This window comes from Bos taurus, chromosome 7 (assembly GCF_002263795.3).
Source record: "Bos taurus isolate L1 Dominette 01449 registration number 42190680 breed Hereford chromosome 7, ARS-UCD2.0, whole genome shotgun sequence".
NCBI lineage: Eukaryota > Metazoa > Chordata > Mammalia > Artiodactyla > Bovidae > Bos > Bos taurus.
This window is the reverse complement of record NC_037334.1, coordinates 44237827-44257141: the sequence shown is the minus strand read 5'-3', so window position 1 is coordinate 44257141 and position 19315 is coordinate 44237827. Positions and strand designations below refer to the sequence as shown.

Here is a 19315-nt window from a genome sequence, read left to right as displayed (position 1 = left end):
GCTGGCCTGGCCAAGCAGCTGCTGCTCTGCCTTGACCTCCTATCTCCATTGGTTGCACTGTGGGAGACTGGCCAGAACCACTGCAACGCCAAGGGGGATCAGACAGCCCGGCAGGAGTGACCAGAGGGAGGGAGGGGCCTGACCGAGGAGCTGGGGGCTCAGGACAGAGCAGGCTGCCCAGGACAGAGCAGGCTGCCCACCCCCCTGCTCCACGGGCTGGCCTCCACCTCGAGGGGCCATGCTGAGCCCCACTTGCCCACAGTTCCCTGTGGGGGGAGGATGTTCAACCTCAAGGATCTGGGAGTTAACTGTGAACAGCTGCTACAAACTTATAAGGAAATAACTATATTAAAAACATTAATATGCAGTAGAGAGCAAACGACTAATAGGGACCTACAGTAGAGCACAGAGAACTCTACTCGATACTCTCAATGACCTATATGGGAAAAGAATCTAAAGAAAAGTGGGTATGTGTAAACCTATAAGTGGTTCACTTTACTGTATACCTAAAACTAACACAACATTGTCAATCAACTCTACTCCAATAAAATTTAAAAGCAGACAAAACGGCCAGCAAGCCCACTGGGGTGGAGACTGAATGCTTAGTTCTGAGCCCCTGGGACATCTTTATTCACATCTGGAGACGATGACCACAGGGGGCTTACAACCCCTTCCAGAGAGGACAGATCAAAGGCTCTTACTAGACCTTGGTTTCGGAGAAGGCAATGGCACCCCTCTCGAGTACTCTTGCCTGGAAAATCCCATGGATGGAGGAGCCTGGTGGGCTGCAGTCCATGGGGTCACTAGCAGTCAGACACAACTGAGCGACTTCACTTTCACTTTTCACTTTCATGCATTGGAGAAGGAAATGGCAACCCACTCCAGTGTTCTTGCCTGGAGAATCCCAGGGACGGGGGAGCCTGGTGGGCTGCCATCTCTGGGGTCGCACAGAGTAGGACACGATTGACGCGACTTAGCAGCAGCAGACCTTGGTTTATGCTTGCAGAGTTGTGCTACAATCACCTCTGGTTCCAGAATGTTCCATCCCCCAAAAGGAAGCCTGGTCCCATCAGCAGTCACCTGCCTCAGCCCCTGACAACCAGGAACCCACTCTCTGTGTCCGTCTATCAGCCTGTTCTGGATGTTTCCCACCAGTGGGATCACACCCTGCGTGTCCTTCTGTGTCTGCTTCTCTCACTGAGCATCGTGTTCTCAGGGTCTGTCCACGTGGTAGCCATTGTCAGGGCTTCTCTTCTTTCCGTGGCTGAGGGATGCTCCTGGGTGTGGAAGGACACACTCACCCATGGAAGGACACCCAGCTGTGTCCACTCTTGGGCAACAGTGAACAGAGTGGCTACAGTGCTTCTGCACAAGTTTCCAGGAGGCCACGTGCTGTCCCCCTCCCAGGCACTACCTACGGCTAGAATGGCAGGGTCAGGTGGAGGCTCTAGCTTAATTGCTGAAGGAACTGGAGGCTGCCTCCCGTCAACTGTCCTGCTCCCACCGGAGCTCTCCACTGCCTCGGGGTGGTTCTGATCTGCATTTCCCCAATGGTCCCGCTCCACCTCCAGATACACGCCTTCCCTAGCACTCCCTGCCCCCATCCAGCACTAGACACACTCCTGTGAATCACTCACTGCCTGTGGGAACAGCACCCGCAGGGGATGCGCTAAAGGGCTGAGGGTCTTCACAGGGAGGCGGGACAAGGGCCTTCCCACCTTGGGAGGAGGTGAGCCCGGAGGCCAGAGTGGAGCCTGGCTCAGAGCAGCTGGACACCTGACTTCATGGGAGCTTGTGCCCATGACTCGGTAACACGCCCGTGTGGGATTCCAGCAGAGCGAGCCCATGCCCTGCAAACATCAGGGTACCTCCTGCTCCCAGATATCACACCTGCATGGGTGACCCTCCTTTCTCTGAAATCCTGCCAGATTCCACAAGTGGATACCAAAAGCCCCCTACCCCCGGATGGACACTCAGAGGTGGTTTCCTGCCAGATTTTTTTTCCTGTTGGAAATTAACTAAAACACAGGTCCGTGCATGCACCCCCACCCACAAAGGTGCACCAGAGGGGGCCGGAGAGCCCACGGGAAGCTCAAAGACAGCAAGGAGACACCAGCATTCTCCTGTCTCCTTGCCCGAGGACACTGAGGGCACTGCCACCAGGTGCCCCTGCCCACGAGCGGCAGAGGGAGAGCCAGGGAGTGTATGGCTGGGGCAGGACACTGCAGGCCCTCACCCAGGGGATGGAGGAGCCATGTGTGGAGGTCTGGAGGGACAGCAGCCCAACCAGGAAGACCAAACATGGGAACAAAGTAGGGGAGGGGAGGGCTGGAGACTGGGGCTCGACTTCCTGGCCAACAAGATGTGGGTGCATCCGCGTCGATGGAGGAATGGTGGGCAGGGGCACCCATTCTTGCAGTCCCCATGCTGCTGCTGTGACCTACTCATCCCACACAGGCAGGGACTGAGGTCTGGGTCCCACTTTGTGCAGTTTTTATGGGGCAGCATCACCAAACATCACTCTGCCCCGACAATACACACAAGGAACCCTCCAGGAGACCTCACTTCCCTGTGCCCCAACCCCAACTCTCCCAGAGGCCCTCCCCGGTCAGCAGCACAGGGCACCCAGACCCCTGGTGTCCTGCCCTGAGACTCCATTCTGAGCTGTGACCCCTGGTCCAGGCGGGTCATGCTCTCAGCCCCACCCCGAGATCCAGAGCGGCCTCGGCACCTCTGTCTGGCCTCCAGCTGCAAACCTTTCTGAGCCCACAGAGCTGCCTTCTGAAAGCCGCAAAGCCAGGAGGCCTGTGCCCTTGGGCTGGCTGGGAGGTCTCTGGGTGCAGGACGTGAGGCCCAGGGCAGGGACTCTGCCCCCGCAGCCCCTCCTTCAGCACTGCCTCTGGGGACCCCGGTAAGGCCCAGTGCCTACTGTAAGTGAGCCTTTGCACCAGGAGCGCCATGCTGGCTCCCATGCCGTGTCCCTGGGGTCCGGCGAGCAGCACAGGGACAGCGACCAGGCCTGAAACTAGAAGCTGTGGTGGGTGTGCTGCCCCAGCCCGGCCCCCCAGCCCATATGGCCCTGGCAAGACACCAGAGGCCCGACCCATCCGTCAGGCTCTGGACAACAAGGCAGGCGTGTGGCCACCACAAGGTCACCACCTGCAAGGGACAGTGGCCACCAGGAGACGGGTGAGGAGTCCAGACCCTAACCCTCCCAGAGACAGGACGCCAGTGCCTACTCACCCCGTGAACAGCAGCTACCACCCACCACACCATAGGGGTCTTCCTGGGTCCTCTCTCGGGACCTCAAGGGGGACGGGCAGAGCGAGTCACCCATTGGCCTGACGGGTGCAGGAACGACAGAGTGGACACAGGACTAAAAGTGAGCTAAACGCTGCCAGGAGCCGGAAGTCGGTAGGTGCCCCGGCCCACCTGGTGAACCAGGAAGCGGGTGTGTATGATGTCAGCACAGGCGCTAAAACTCATGGGGGGAGAAAGGGAGCCCAGCCCTACACCTGACCCGAAAGCAAGCCAGTCTCACCCCACCAGCATGGACCCCAGTTCCTCCCTCCCAAGGGCACCCGGACTCACTCCTCGCTCAGGGAAGGCCCCCAGGGGTGTGGACTCTGCTCAGGCCCTCGTGGTCAACTTAAGCCCCAGGCAGGCAGGGCTCCCAGCCCACCCCCAACCCCCCCAGCGACCCCCGGCCTGCCTTCCAGCTCAGGGGGCTTACCTGCTGCGTTCTCCTGGGGGTCCTCCATCTTGTCAGGGCCAGGCCCAGGCCCCCTGGCAGGGGCCCCAGGAACCCCCTTCTCTGACCGTCTCCACCCAGTGATGTCACAGTCCCCACTGACATCATGGGCACAGCCCTGGGCCAGAGTCAGGATGCATCTGGAGCAGTGGCAGCAGCTTCCCTCCTGGGGGTGGCCCCACCACACACTGCGGGCTCTGCCGTGGTAGCCACCCGGGAAGCGCAGGGCTCTGGGACGACCCTGGCCACAGCCTCCCTCAGGCACTTCCAGACACACACGTCCCCCTCCTCAGGCTGAGCCTACTGACTTGTATAGGCAGGGCCTCCCTCCAGGAGTCACCCAGGCCCTGGGCCCGAGAAGCCACGAGAACCCCAAGTGCCAGGTTGTGGCACCTATGCACCACTCCCTGAAAGGGACTCAGGCTCTGGAGATGCGCCAGCCAGGGGGGCCGCAGCCTGGAAGCCTGAGGTCACTGACAGTGTTACAGCAGAAAGAAAGGGACTGGGCCGAGAACGGGGACCAGACCCCAGGACAAGGCCAGCGTCCAAACAGTATCAAGCAGAAACGGTTCACGACATAGGATTTACGACAACGGAACACAACCCTAGATAAATGGGAAAGGAGGGAGCACCCGCCAGGCAGGGGCTGCAGCAAACCTGAGGGAAAGGCCCTGCGCGAGGACATGCAGGGTTCACTGAGAAAGGCAAGGAAGACGGTCAGAGTTCACGCTCGGGGTCATGAAGAGCAGGTGTGGGCAGATGCGCAGGTTCAGCCAAGTTACAGACGAGCCCAGAAGGATGTGGGACTCTGCACTTTCCTGCAGCTTTCCACGGACTTAAACACGTGCATGTCAAACCCCTCGGCCCCATTCCAGCACGCAGCAGGCGCTTCCATGGTGGGGGCGGGGTTGCTGGACATCAGGAATGGGTGGGGCCAGGCCATGGGCTTGCTGGAGTGACCAACAGCTCGCTCCCTGGGCACACTTGAAAGCCCCCACAACTGAGAGCTAAGAGAGGGATGTGGAAAAGAGGGATCGGGGAGGGACACAAAAGGCGCTCAAACGACGCATAACGCCTGGTGAGAAGGGACAACTGAAGGCACGGAGCTGGGGCTAGGCGGCCACACGGGCCACAAACGAGAAGACAGGTACACATACAGGAATGGCTGTACTCCCACAGAAGGGCTGGCGACTGGCAGAGCCCGGGGGCCTGGGGCAGAGAGGACGGGGGAAACACGGACCCTGGCTGAGGACGATGCACCAGGACCAGCCCATCAGCTGCGATGTGAGTGACACTCAATGGAGGTGTGACCCACGGGGACCCCAAACTGACCCACAGACTCGCTATAAACCTAACATTGCTCTGAAACAAGAGTCTCTTTAAAAAACAACCTCCACCACCTCTGGCAGCACCCCCCAGACCACCTCTCCCTCTACACGGTGCGAGGTGGGCACACTCCTGCCCAGGACCTTTGCACCCGCAGCCTAGCACCCGCCCAGCCCCTCGGCCTCCACCAGAGCACTCGCCATGCCACCAGTCCAGCAGGCACCCGTCCCAGGGACACAGTGGGCGCCAGGCAGGAGCACAGCTGCTCCTTGGCATCGGGGTCCACAATCCCCAAAGCAGAGCAGGGAGGCCAGGTGACACCCTGGCCAGAGAGAAAGATGGAGCCCCAGCTGAGCACGGGGAGGGGACACAAGCCCTGAAAATGATGGAAACGTGGACTCTGGGGCCAGATGAGGGGGAGACGCCTGATGACCTCTGGAATCCTGGCTGGCCTCTGCTAGCAGATGCAAACTCTCCTGAGCTCAGAAAGGTGGAGAGGGGAATGGGAGAGCTGGGCTGGACCACCCTCCAGAGTGTGTAGCCTCAGCCCAGGGCAAGGGGCTGTGTGGGCAGACACATTAAAGACATTAAAGGGCCAGAGCACCTGCAGACCCACCAGAAAACCACATGCCCTGTCTCCCCGTCTTACCGGAGCTGGCCGAGCATCACTCATCCACCCAGCTCCCCTGCTGGGGGAGATGGCTCCTTTAGTCTGGACAGGTCCTCAGAGATTGGCACATCCTAGACAAGGACCCAGCCCCTCTGCTCAGGACTGATGGTGGGGGGAGGACCAGCACCCGCCTACCATATGGGATCCCGTGTCCCAACTGGAGCCTCCCCAGACCTGGTGCAGCAGGGAGAGGGCCAGGCCAAGGCACAGGAGCACAAGCCCCCGGGAGGATGGCTTCACTCCTGTGGGGGAAGCTGGAATGGTCTCTCTCCCCAAGAAGGAGGAGACCCACGGCCACTCCCAAAGGGGGTTGCGGAGCACAGCGAGCAGCCAGACCTGCCTGTTACACACCCATGGTGTATGGGGGTTTGGAAGGACGTCACTGACGCGTGAACAGTGCCCACCGCCTGATTCTGAGTGAGTTCTCAAAACTTTCCCACGCTTGGCCGAAACACCCATTTTCCTCAATGTGTGCGTGTCTTTTGCCCCTGAAAAACACCGACGACGGGATGGGATCTACAGTAACACGCGGCCAAGGCACCTGGCCCCGTGGGGCTGCAGTCCCTCCCGGCACCCAACAGGCCTGCTCAGAGGGGCACCAGGATGGAAGACCCCGGGCTGGCCTGGGGGTCTGAGACGCCAAGGGGCAGAGCCGCCCTGGCCCAGGTCCTCTGAAGGGCTGGCGCTCCAAAAACTGCAGGGCAGCGGGAAGACGGTCTTCCAGAAAATGGCCAGGGTTCCCAGGCCTGGAGGAGGCAGAGACACTATGACCAAGGGTCGGACCCTATAACGCAGGACAGGACGCAGAACCTGGAGAGGGAGCCTGCAAGGACGGGGACAATCAGGACCCTCCTCCACAGCAGGTGGCACAGAAGACGAAGCAGCCACTGTGGAAAAGACAGCAATTCCTCACAAGAGTCACCACTCGATCTCCTCAGTATCCACCCGCGGGAACCGAGAACACATCCACACAGACCCGTGTGCACAGCACGCAGGCATCCACAGCCGCTGGACTCACGACTGCTACGCGGCCCACACAACCCAGTGAACACACGTGTCCCTCCACACGGGAGTGTCCTTCAACCAAGAAAAGGGGTGACGCCCTGACATTCATTACCACATGGAGGGACCCTGAGAACACGATGCTCAGTGAGGGCAGCAGACACAGAAGGACCCACAGGGTGTGAGTCCGCTGATGGGAAACATCCAGAACAGGACGATCCACAGACAACATTGTGGGGTAGTGGTTCTCAGGGGCTGTGGTTCTTTTGGGGTGACAGATGTTCTGGAATTGATTTTGGTGATAGTTGCACAACTTGTGAATACACTAAAACCACCGAGGTCTCCTCTCCAGTGAACTTTACGGTCGGTGAGGTGTATCTTAATTAAAGCCAGTGTAGCATGTGGCATCACAATAAAGCTGTCAGGAAGGGCGTGGGGCTGGGCGCGCGGCCCAGAGCAGGGCTCCTCTGTCCAGTGTGGGTCAAAGTCCGACCCTCAGGCAGCTGCCAGAGCCACACCTCCCACTCCTGTGACAGATGCGGTAACCATTTCAGACAGGAATCAAGAGGTGTGCACCCACAGGAAGAGAAGCCAGGGAGAAGGCGGGGAGGGGAGGAAGGAGAGCTTGGTCCTCCCCAGCAGCGCTGGCCCAGGCCGAGGGGACACAGAACTCACCCACTGCTCGCCCAGCGCTCTTCAAACTAGCCAGGGCGGCCACCCGGCTCATGCTTACCCGCACCCACCCCGGGCTGCCCTCCCCACCCGAGCCACCCTGCTGGCCTCTGGCCCGTCTCTATCCATGAGCTGGCAGCACTCCAACCTTGGTCCCCCAGATTGGCCATGAGCTGGGGAAAAACCCCTGGCTGAGAGGCTGCATCACAATCACCAGATGCCCCACCTGCCCCCAGATGCTGGCTGGAAGGACCACCACCGGATCGCAGAGGTTCCACTCCAACCCACCAGCGCCAATGCGGCCCTGAGCCCCAGACGGACGGGAGGAGGACGCCAGCCTGCGGTGGCCAGACGCAGATTAAACACCAGACGCCCAGCAGACAACAGAAGGTCAGATAAGCAATGAGTTAACCTTTACTGCAAGTGTGTCCCACATGCCACCCGGGGTAGTTTATGCCAGGCGACTTTCGACCGTTTGTAGGAACTACAATTGCGCCTGGCGCCCCACGCTTTATCAGCAATATCTGGCCACGCCTGACAGCCGTGCCGACAGCCTCCCGGCAGGACTCAATCCCCAGGGCCCTGATGTTTTTCTACTCAAGCTCTGTATTTGTTAAAATAGAGTGTTTCCAATGAAAATTTAAGCTTCCAAATGGTGATAAGCCACACACACCCAAATATGAAGGATGTAAACTATCTCAACAGTAACCTCTCACACCGACGACGTGTTTGACCGTTTCTCAGATACCCCAAACTAAATGAGATAAACAGGTCACCTGTTTCTTTCTACTTTCTAACCAGCATACTGCCCACCATCCACGTAGCTCTCATCCTGTCCGTATTGGGGGCAGGGGCTGTGGGTCTTGACAGATATGTCTGCCTCCAAAAGACTCGGGACCACTTCCCCCCAGGGCACCAGCATGACCATTTCTGACTGGGAAGTCGAGGCCAGGGTGTGAGAGGCGCCAGGCATGCCCTACAGCCTGCCTGGGTTGGGGGCACAAGTTGGGGGCACAAGCCAGGGGCACGTGGGGACTAGCCAGGCTGGAGCTTCTGGGCCAAGGGTCTCATCATAGACTCCCCGGGCCGGCCACACAGGAAGCCCCAAAAGCCCAGCCACAGCCTGGAGACCAGAAATAAACCAGGAGGGACCGTGCGGGTCACCCTTGGGCCAGCAGGAGAGCGGCCCGAGGCAAGAGCAGGGGACACTGCCCTGTGGGGGGACCTCAGCCAGCCACCACGTCCAGTCCACAGGAGCAGTATCCCTCCTGACTTGCTTCCACAGACTTCCTGCTCCCGAGGGCAGAGGCATGGGGCTTGTGGAAGCCCAGAGACAGGCTCAGGGAGGCCCTGAGATGGGCACCCGCAAGCCCCTCAGCTGCAGCTCACTGCGCACTGCAGGCTGGTGGGAAATGGCGAGGTGGGTGCTCACTGGACCCGACTGCCTTGACTTGACACCGGGCAATGCCTAGACATTGTCCCTATGTGGCTGCCCTCGAGAATGACCTGCTCCAGCGCCCACAGGGCGGAGGGGACAGACCTGGCCTAGAGAGCACGTCCCTGCCTACAGCTTCAGAGGAAACAAGCCCATGTCCCGGGGCCGGCACGGGGAGGGAGGACTAGGCCTGGGCAAAGAGCCCCACAGCTGCTCCCTGCTGGTGTGAGAGTAGAGGCCGAGGCAGGGCACTGGCGGAGGACACAAGGGGTCCTGGAAGCTGCCAGTGCCTCAGGTGAAGCCACACAAGCAAAGGGCTGCCAGGCCAGTGGGTCTCCGTGGGCGACTCCTAGCACACGGTGTGATATGGTTCCTATAAGATGCCAGGCTCCCAGTGTGGGCCCTGGAATAACCCCCAAGCCAATTCTAGAACCCACAAGGAAGGGAGCCCTCAGGGCTCTGCACTCTAGGCACCAACCCCATCCCTCTGTTGCACCCCTCTTCTCTCTCAAAGCCCTTGGTCTTCCCAGAATTATCTCCCTTGGATTCTTCATCTCAGCCTACTCCCCATCCAGGTGCCCCACACGCAGCCCCGCTGGGTCACCCACCAGGCTCCCAGAGAGCCCTGCCACGTGCCCATCAGCTGGGCCCTGGGACTGCAGTGAGCACGAGGGTCACTGAAAACTCTCATTGAGGTTCCATGGAGGCTGTGGGTCCCACAGGGAGTGACACTGCCCTGCAACCCTGCCCTGCAACCTGGGGTGGGAACAGCCGGACCTCCAAAATGGGGATCATGCTGGATCACGCCAGGGGTGATGTTTAAGCACAGCTTTTTAACACTCTGAGGTGTGTCATGAACCAACACAAAGTCGTGATGCATGAGGTGTATCTGTTTCTACCTTTGAACAGTGATGCCGTGACCCAGGACGACACAGGACACTATCTGCACCTGGGTGCCCCCGCCCTCCACCTGCTGGAGAGACTTCCGTTGCCTTTCCATTCACGCAGAGGCACTGCCAGCGGGGGCACTGGCGAGAGCAGCCCTGCCAGTGGCTCAGGCGCAGGGACACCTGGCTGGCGCCGACGCACGCACTCACGCACACACGTGCGCATGTGTTCTGCAGGCTAGATCTATGCAGCGAGGGGAAGGGCTCGCCCTCCTTAATTTAAGCTACCTGGCTTCTGCCACTCACTGAAAGGGACTTACAGGAAAGCTGCAGACACCTGGGCAAGCCAGATCAGTGGACCATCCTGGGTGCCGAGGGGACACGTGGGGTTCTGAGAAGGAAACGCCGCCATTACCCCCTGCCTGAGAATCCCACCGGCCATCTGTATGGACCCCCACATCACAAGGGTATGTAGGTTCTGCCAGGAGCTCAGTGGAAAATGGGCAGGACTGAGGGGCTGAGGCCAGAGGAGCCGGTCTTCCCACCCTGAGCCTCTTGCTCAGGCTGCATCCAGTGGGCAGAGAGGGTCCTGAGGAGCACAGGCCTTGGCAGAGTGAAGGTCCTCCTCCTGGAGGTCACTTGGGCCTCGCTTACTCATATATAGAAAGGGAGCTTGGGGACTCGCCCAGCAAGGCCCCCAAGTGCCCGAATAGGGTGGGGCAGGTGCAGAACTGCTCAAAGTGGGACCTTCTGCACCACCGGGCCTCGTTTCCTGACCAGGCAACAGAAAGAATCCTGACTCGTGGCTTAGCGCGCACCTGCTGCCTGGATCACAACAGCAAGGCCCCCATTCAGGTACGACAACCCCAGAGAAACACCCAACACTGATGGTGACCACAACCCAACCCACACACGCAGCTCCTTTACAAAAGCCCTTTCCAGGGAAACCAACGGTTCCCCCCACCACGCTGACCTGCCCGACGCGCCCCCAGCCCTGCTGCCAGCTCCCCCCCCAGACTAAGGCCTTGTAAAGCCTCTCTGTAAGGCCTCTGTGGTCCCGGGGGGAGGGGGGTAGGTCTAGAAACTTTTTAAGACAGAGACCAAGCCCCACAAGAGCCCTGAAGAGAAACGCTGCACCTCTGAGGCAGCCATGGCAAGTCCACCCGACGAGGCTTTCCTGGTGTCCCAGGCTGTCCAGGAGACATGCCCTGTCCCCAGGTACTGCCTTGTGGGGGCTGGGCCCTCCCTGAGCGCTACCCACCAGTAGATCCCCAAGGCTCAGGTGGCCCTGCAGCTGTCCGGAACACCTCTCAGCTGGCTGGCTTCCCTGGAGCTGGGATGAACAGATAGGACGCGTTCAGTTTATTAAAAAAAAAAAAAAAAAAAACCTCACCTACTTCCTCTTGCAACCCAGAGGTAATTACTAGGTAGTTAGAAGGAGGAGGTGGTTCAGATGGAATCAGAAGCCACAGTTCAGAGGAGTCTGTGCTCACAGGACCTGCTGTCACAGTTCAGAGCCAGGTGACTAGATGCCTGTCCCCAACCCGCCTCAGAGAAATGACAGAGATCCAGAATCAGATGGGAAGGCCTGACAGCAGGGGGGTCAAAAACCAGAGCCCTGCCCAACGCCTGCTGCAGACCTTGGGGTGTTGCCTATAGCTGGGGTGGAGGTCCAGCCAGCTCCTTCCAGATCTCCTTCCCTCTCTCCACTGCCAGATGCAGCAGACACAACTGGCCCCCCGAATCTGGGAGCTACCCCCACCAGCTAGATTCCCACCCCACACTCACCACCCCCATTCCATTCCTCAGAGGCTGGGCCACAGATACCACCGCAGGGGTTGAACTAAACATCTGGGGCTCAAGAGACAATAAGATGGGCCAGTAAAGTCTTGTCTAGCCCTGTGTGTGCTGCTGAGGGAGCTATAGTCAGCCTGCCCTCCCACCCCCACCCCAACCTCTGCCTGCAGAGCCCAGAGGAGGCCACAATTCAGTGGAAACACAGCAGATAAAAACAAACTCCTGGCAACGACCACAAACTTCCCCCAGCAGCTCAGTCTGCTCCCCTCGGGGGCCACATCTAGCCCCCCAGCGGCTACCCCCCCTTCCCTATCAGAGCCATCCTCCCCCTCAGATTCGTGTTTCCCCACTCATCCCTCACACCCTGAGCCAAAGGAGCCCCTGGGGGGGGGGGGGTCAGGAAACGCCAACTGAGCCTGTCTATGTCCCTCAGGGCAGGGACGAAGGTGCCCAGAAGCCCCTCAGGATGGATGTGTGGGCACTCCCAGGAGCTCCAGACACTGGCCCGGCCTGGAGCCCCCTATTGAGGGGACTAGGGAGAGAATGCTGGACTCCACCTACGTGCACGGAACCCTCCAGGCCGTTTCCTGCAAACAATGCCATCCGGAGGCCAAGGGAATAACCCAGCTGCCCAAAGCCGGCCCAGGACGACGCCCCGGACGTCAGAGCAGGGCTTTCTCTCAGGCCCCCAGCCCGGTCCTGAACGCCTCCCCTGAGAAAACTGGGGCAGAGGGAGCAGGGGAAGCGCAGGACAGGGAGGGGGTGGTGTGGCTGCCGGGCACGCAGACGTCGGCCCCCCCCTCCTTCATCTGAAGTGTTTCCGGAAAACAAAGCCGGTGGCGAGGGCGGAAGGAGGAGGCGCAGCCCGGCGAGCGCCGGGAGTTCCTGAGCGTCCCACAACAGGTCCCCCAGCCCAGACCCCTCCTGCTGTTCCCCTTTCCTGCCCGCAGCTCCCCCAACATATCTGCAGGGCCACAAAGGGGCGAGTGTGCGCGCCAGCGTGGGGAGGAGCGACGGGCCCAGCGGAGAAGGCTGGAAGGGTGGGAAGCCAGGGGGAATGGGCAGTGGGCTTGAGCACTGGGGGGGCAGTGAAGGAGGGAGGTGGGGTGGGGCTGAGGGAAGGACAGGCCAGCAGTCAGGAGTGACGAATCCGTGGAGAACACTGAGGTCTGGAGTGAGGGAACAGTAGAGTGTGGAGAGAGAAATGGAGGAGGAGGGGAATAGTGAGGTCAGTAGTGTGAGGATCTGTAGGGAGTGACAAGTGGCAGGACCTGAGTTTGGGAGTCACTGGCAACGACAAGGTCTGGAGTGCAAGGGGGTGGGAATGAGGAGTTGGGTCGACAGTGTGGGGGTCACTGGGCTGTAGGGGCAGTTGGGGTCGCCGTGGGGGGTGCAGTCGGGAGTGCAGGGCTTCACAAGAGCAGGTCCACATTGTGGGCGTCTGCGAGGTCCGGGAGTCCGAACTGCGGGGTGTAGGGGGTGCGGGGTCTGAGGAGTCTTCGAGACATATGAGCAGAGGGTCTGGGGGTCCGCGGGGGTGGGGCCGCAGGGCCAGGGCGCGTGTCCGCCGCCGCCAGCGAGGGCGCGCGCGTCGTTACCTGACAGCCTCCGCCGCGGCCGTGGCCCCGGGGCCGAACTGGGCGGCTCGGGCTCCCTCAGCAGCGCTGCGCGGACCCCCGCTCCGGACCCTGTTCGCGCTCCGGCTCTGGCTCCGGCGCCCGCCTGGGTCCCCGCTCCCGCTCCCGCGCCGCCGCCGCCGCCGGCCTCCGCATGTTGGGCGCGGGCCGTCCCCGCCGCGCGGGCGCCCGGCTCGCCCCGGTCTCGCAGCGTCGCCCGCGGCCCGCGCTTACGCCGCCAGCGTCGCGGGGGAGGGCCCGGCGCCCACTGCGCAGCCGCTGGAGGCCTTGGGGCGCGCACGAGACGTCACCGAGGGCGGGGCCGGGGCGGCGCGCCCGCCGCTTTGCGGCAGCGGGTGACGCCGCGCGACAACCGCCGCGCTTTGCGGCCGCTCCGGGGTGGCCGGGCCACAGCCCGCCGGACTACAGGAGGCCCGCGGCCGTGAGGACACGCAGGGGCTGAGAAAGAACTGGGGCCGAGAAAGAACCGGGCCCAGTCCACCCTCCCGGGGGGGCGGGGCTCCCGCCGCCGCCGACCTTGGCCCCCCCCACCGTTGCTATGGTGACGCGTGGCCGGTCGCTCCGACACCGCCCCACCGCGCTTCTGTGACGTCAGGGTCTCGCCACTTGACGTCACGGCCGGGCGGCTCCGCGGGGCGTGGTAGCGCGGGGACCCGCCGACTTCCGGGGCGGGCGGCTGGAGTCGGGTTGGGTGGGGCTGGGAGCGGCGAGGGTTGTAGGTGATGGGACGGCGGTGGGTCGGTGCTTCTCTGCGTCGTAATAAGCGGTGACGTCAATGAGCCAAGGAGGGGGTCACCCAAGGTCCTGGTCCAGCTGGGCCTTCCGGCCGAGCAAGGGCCCTGGCACGCAAGCTGGCATTCAACAAGTGTGGTCTGCAGAGTGCTGGCTCACGCACCGTGTCAGTCAGGGGCGACTGGCAAGGGGCCCGCAGTGAGACCCTGCTCCACCTGGAGCCTCTTCCTGCGGGGAATTTTTTACGGTGGAGGGAGACTCATCCACTCTCGTCTTAGTATTTAAGTGCCTGCTAGCGGCTCTCGGAGAAGGCAATGGCACCCCTCTCGAGTACTCTTGCCTGGAAAATCCCATGGATGGAGGAACCTGGAAGGCTGCAGTCCATGGGGTCGCTGAGGGTCGGACATGACTGAGCGACTTCCCTTTCACTTTTCACTTTCATGCATTGGAGAAGGAAATGGCAACCCACTCCAGTGTTCTTGCCTGGAGAATCCCAGGGACGGGGCATTCTGGTGGGCTGCCGTCTATGGGGTCGCACAGAGTCGGACACGACTGAAGCGACTTAGCAGCAGCAGCAGCAGCAGCGGCTCTGAGACCAGAATGGTGAACTAGACTGTTGGCATGGCTTCCCAGTGGGTCCTCAGTCCTGAGCCCGGGGGATAGACAGGACAGAGACTAAATAGACATGACAGTTTCAGGTGGTGTTATAAGGTGGCTTGGAGCAGAATGACCGAAGGGCAGACCTTAAAGGCCAAAAGCTAGATGTGGCACATGGAAGGAAGATTTCCGTGGTCTCTGATTATCGTCCTGCTGTCCCGCAGCCACAAGCGGGGAAGGAGAATTAAACCTGAGGGGAAAGGAGGAATGGCAGAGCTGTAGAGCTGGTTCTGCCCCACTTCTCCTCCTTCAGCCCCCTTGTAATGTCGACACCTCCAGGAAGCCCAAGTCACGTCCCCGTGTTGTCCTTTCTCAATTGCTCCTCACCCTCTCCAACCTGAACCTACCTTCGTTTCAAATCCACCTCCTCCACCAGCCATGCTAGACCAGGGACCACATTTCTTGCTCACTGCTGTGCCCACACACAGTATAAACTCAGTCTGTGTGGTCACCATGTGTGGTTCATTTGTTATGAACGAAACAACCGACGACTCTAGGGTCCTTCCAGATTCTGGAGAGCCGGGAATTGTATTTCCTCAGACTTCCTGGCCCCATCTGTCCTCTTCTCTTCACTCTTTGACGTTCAAAAAAAAAAAAAAATCTGCTCTCCAGTGCTCAACTCCCAGAAGAGCAGGGGGCATGGTAGCCTCTCCTCCAGAGGTGTTTGAGCCTTAAACTTGAGCACCAGCCTTGCCTCTGTAAAATGCAGGGTGGCTTGTGCAGATGAAAGACTGTAGAAAAAGCCACAACTGGGGTTGGGCCAGCCAGAGGCTGTCTCACTGTGGGTAGGTAACTGACCCCTTCTGGTCCTCTGCATCTTCATTTGTAAACTGTAACTAATGATACCCCACTCCGGTACATCATGGGAATCCATAGGTTAGTGAATAAAGAACTGCCAGCATAGGACCTTCTGCCTCACATGGACATATATCTAATCACCTAGGATCTGTAAAAAAGCAAACAGGTTTCAAAGCTTCCTCTTTTTTTAACCCACTTCAAGTGCAGCCCACATGTTCCTGCTTCGTTTCGGCTTTGATCATGGGGACACCATTTGGGAAAGTTGGGATAGGAAAAAAAACCTTTTGGGGCTCTGACAAAATAATAACACTGTAAAGAAGATGAGCTTGTCTCCCCATTGCCCCCATCCCTCAAGGGTAAGTCAAACAACATCCCAGCTTTCTAATAAATCCCAGACATCTGTGGATTTCAGCAAGAGACAAACAGGAAATGCTCTCTTCTGTTCCTTTTACCCATGAAAGAGGCAGGTCTATGGAAACATCCCAGGATAGGTTCAGGGCTGCATCCTGGTTGTCCAGCTCCAGCACACAAACACAAGTTGGGGGGCCATGTGCTTTTGTTGAACTGAATGGAAATAGCCCTCCCTATGGCCAGGTCTTTCCCCCAGTGGGGCAGGGACTTGGACACAGATATTCTCATTTTTGAAATGTGGAAAGTGAGGCTTACAGAGCCCAAGTAAAGTGCCCAGTGTCTCCCAGAACTGACCTCCAATTCAGCTGCCCTCCAGCAGAGGGTAGAGGGTGGGCCCAGCACCCCCACCCCAATCCCAGTGGCTGCAGGGGAGATCTGGCAACATAAGCTAACCAGTGATTGGTATTGTGAGCTACGGAGCGTAAAGCAAGGTCAGAAGACAAGAGGCTGTGCGGAGCAGCCATGAAAACTCTGCACTTCCACTGCAGGGGGCACTGTTCTGCCCCTGGGGGTCAGGGAATGCTGCATGGTGCAGCCAAAATAAAAAGAGAAACCAAGGCCTCAAGGATGTAGAAGCTCCTGGGGCACTTCATTCCAGGAGTCTACCCATCATCCTCTGAGAACAGCCCCAAGCAACCAGGTCTGTACCATGTGACTACCCCACCATCTCTGATTGGCTCATGAGCCAATCAGCGTCTCCTCTAGGGACTGGTCAGGAAATTGAGGCCAAAGGATCTGATTTGTGTGAAATATGTCCCAGACAATGGCCTTCTGCCACTGCAGGGTCGCCATTGTTGTGATACAGTGTAGGCTGACCAAGCATCTCAACTTCCCCGGGTCTCCTGGGACCCTGACTTCTCATTGCTAAGACCTGAAATCCCACCAAACTAGAAAGGCTTAGTCCCCTGAGCACAGGACATACAGTGTCCTACTTGTCCCCAAGGGGGGTCCCCATGAGGAACTCTTTTGCCCCACTCTTAGAGGCCGAGGTCTGGGCAGATAAAGGCTTGGATTTATTGTTTAGTCGCTAAGTCATGCCTGACCCATTTTAGCACCCCCAAAATTCATATTCCACCTGAAACCTCAGAAGGTGACTTTGCTTGGAAATAGTGTTTGCTGATGTCATCAATTAAGATGAGGTCATGCTGGATCATGCCTCTTGATGAGGGTCAAAGAGTAGAGTGAAAAAGCTGACTTAAAACTCAACATTCAAAAAACTAAGATCATGGCATCCAATCCCATCACTTACTGGCAAATAGATGAAGAAAAAGTGGAAACAGTCACAGATTTTATTTTCTTAGGCTCCAAAATCACTGCAGATGGTGACTGCAGCCATGAAATTAAAAGACGCTTGCTCCCTGGAAGAAAAGCTATGACAAACCTAGATAGCATATTAAAAAGCAGAGACGTTACTTTGCTGACAAAGGTCGGTCTAATCAAAACTATGGTTCTTCCAGTAGTCCTGTATGGATGTGAGAGTTGGACCATAAAGAAGGCTGAGCCCCAAAGAACTGATGCTTTCAAATTGTGGTGCTGGAGAAGGCTGTTGAGAGTCCCTTGGACAGCAAGATGAAATAGTCAGTCCTAAAGGAAATCAACCCTGAATATTCATTGGAAGAACTCATGCTGAAGCTTCAATACTTTGGCCACCTGATGTGAAGAACTGACTCACTGGAAAAGACTGATGTTGGGAAAGATTGAGGGCAGAAGGGAGCGGCAGAGGATAGCATCATTGACTCAATGGAGAGGAGTTTGAGCAAACTGTGAGAGATCATGAAGGACAGAGAAGCCTGGGGTGCTGCAGTCCATGGGGTCACAGACACCTGAGGCCAGATCACTCCAGGGTCCAGGCTGTGGTCCTGCCCTCTCACCACGCAGGATGCTTCAGAGGATGGTGTCCTTTTAGCATCTTTTGGTCCTTACAGCAACCTTTGCTCACACCTGAACAGGGTCTGACTCATGGTCCCCAGTCACCCACCTGCCAAGGTCCAGCCCCGGCTGATCCAGGGTATTCGCCCACCAATGCCACGGGCATCGGCCAAGTTCCCGTAAATTAATTTACTCTGAAGAATCAACTCCAGTGACCTCCAGGCTGCCTCAAGAAAGGCGCCCAGCTGACCTGTTGGGTGAGCAGAAACCATGAGGCAGTGGAGAAGACATTTTGGGTCTAGTTGGTGATAGCTTAGGTCACAGGAACAGAGATGAAGACTGACCAGGCAAGCAGGCGTGTCTAGGGGTGGCCAGAACAAAGCACCCTGAATGGGTGATTTACTCTCCCCTGGTTCTGGAAGCTAGAAGTTCAAGGTTGAGGTGTCTCAGTGGTGTTCCCTCTGAAGGGGGAAGTGAAGGCCCTTTGAGCATTGGCAGTTCTCTGACCCTGGCTGCATCACCCCCTCTCCAGCGGCGTTCTCCCAGCCTCGGTGTCTGGGTCCACACTTCCCCTTGGATAAGAACACCAGCCATCCGTCCTGTGTTGGGGCCATCCCACCCCAGTCCCATCTGAACACCCATGTGCACTCAAGGTGACCTGTCCACGTCCTGCTCAAGCGCAGCCCCTCCCCTCAGGGGTCCTGCTGAGGATGCTCTCAGCACAGCCTCCCCTGTGGGAAGCCCTTCCTCCCCAACAGTGTCCACCACCATCATGAACATGGCTCTCATCCATCCCAGGGCCCTGTCCCCCATGGCCAAACCCCTCGCTGCAGCCTCAGCTCTTCCTGCTCTGAAAGTCGTAGTTTTCCTGGACAGGCTGAGCAGTGGCCCCACATCCTAAAACCTGGAAACTTCCCTGGAATCAGGATCTTTTCAGATGTATTAAAGCTTAGGATGCAGCTGAGGTCATGCTGCTGTGGGGTGCACCCCAAACCCAAGGATGGTTACCTTGTTCTACTTTTATTTTTTTTGGCCATGCTAATCTTAGTTCCCTAACTACAGATCAAACCTGCGTTCCCTGCACCCCTGCAATGGACGCATGAAGTCTTAAAACCACTGGACCACCAGGGAAGTCCTCAGGGATAGTGTCCTTGTAAGAGACAGAAAAGTTTGTGAGAAAAGGCAAAGCCTGGAGCCACTGGGGGCTGAGAGAGGCTGGAAGGCTGCTGCCCTGGGGCCTGAAATGCAGTCTGGCCACACCTGGATCCAGAACCAGGCGGGATCAATCCTTCATTTAGGCCCCAGGTCAGTGGTCCCATCCCAGCCACCCCAGCAGACAAGCTACCTTCTTGACCTGGCCTCCATCCCCTCACCTCCACCCGGTCCTGTGTCCCCTGTATCACCTCTGAGTCCAGGTTGCAGATCCCCTCCCCCAGGCCCACCTGGGCCACCCATCCTATCTGCAGCAGACACTGTTCATCCTCCAGGTGCTCCTGCCCACCAACCTGTGTCCCCCACACCAACGGGCAGCACAGCCCCCACAGCCTCCTCGTCTCACTTGTGGATACTCTGGGGGCAGCTGTGACGGAACATGGCGGACTGCACCCACCCATGTATCCCCTCTAGTTTGGGAGGGCAGAGGCCAAGATCAAGGGACCGCCTGCTGACCCT

The 19315-nt window shown here is 58.7% G+C and overlaps 1 protein-coding gene across 4 annotated transcripts in view; it reads right to left on the bottom strand.

The window, feature by feature from the left end:
- Positions 1-13363, bottom strand: part of CSNK1G2 (casein kinase 1 gamma 2) — a 31443-nt gene extending 18080 nt beyond the window's left edge. Inside the window, 1 exon segment of one of the 4 annotated variants that reach the window (NM_001101056.2) lies at positions 13139-13363. The gene's annotated coding sequence lies outside the window, so the exon portion shown is untranslated. 4 annotated transcript variants of the gene reach the window in all.
- Positions 13364-19315: the final 5952 nt, after the last annotated feature.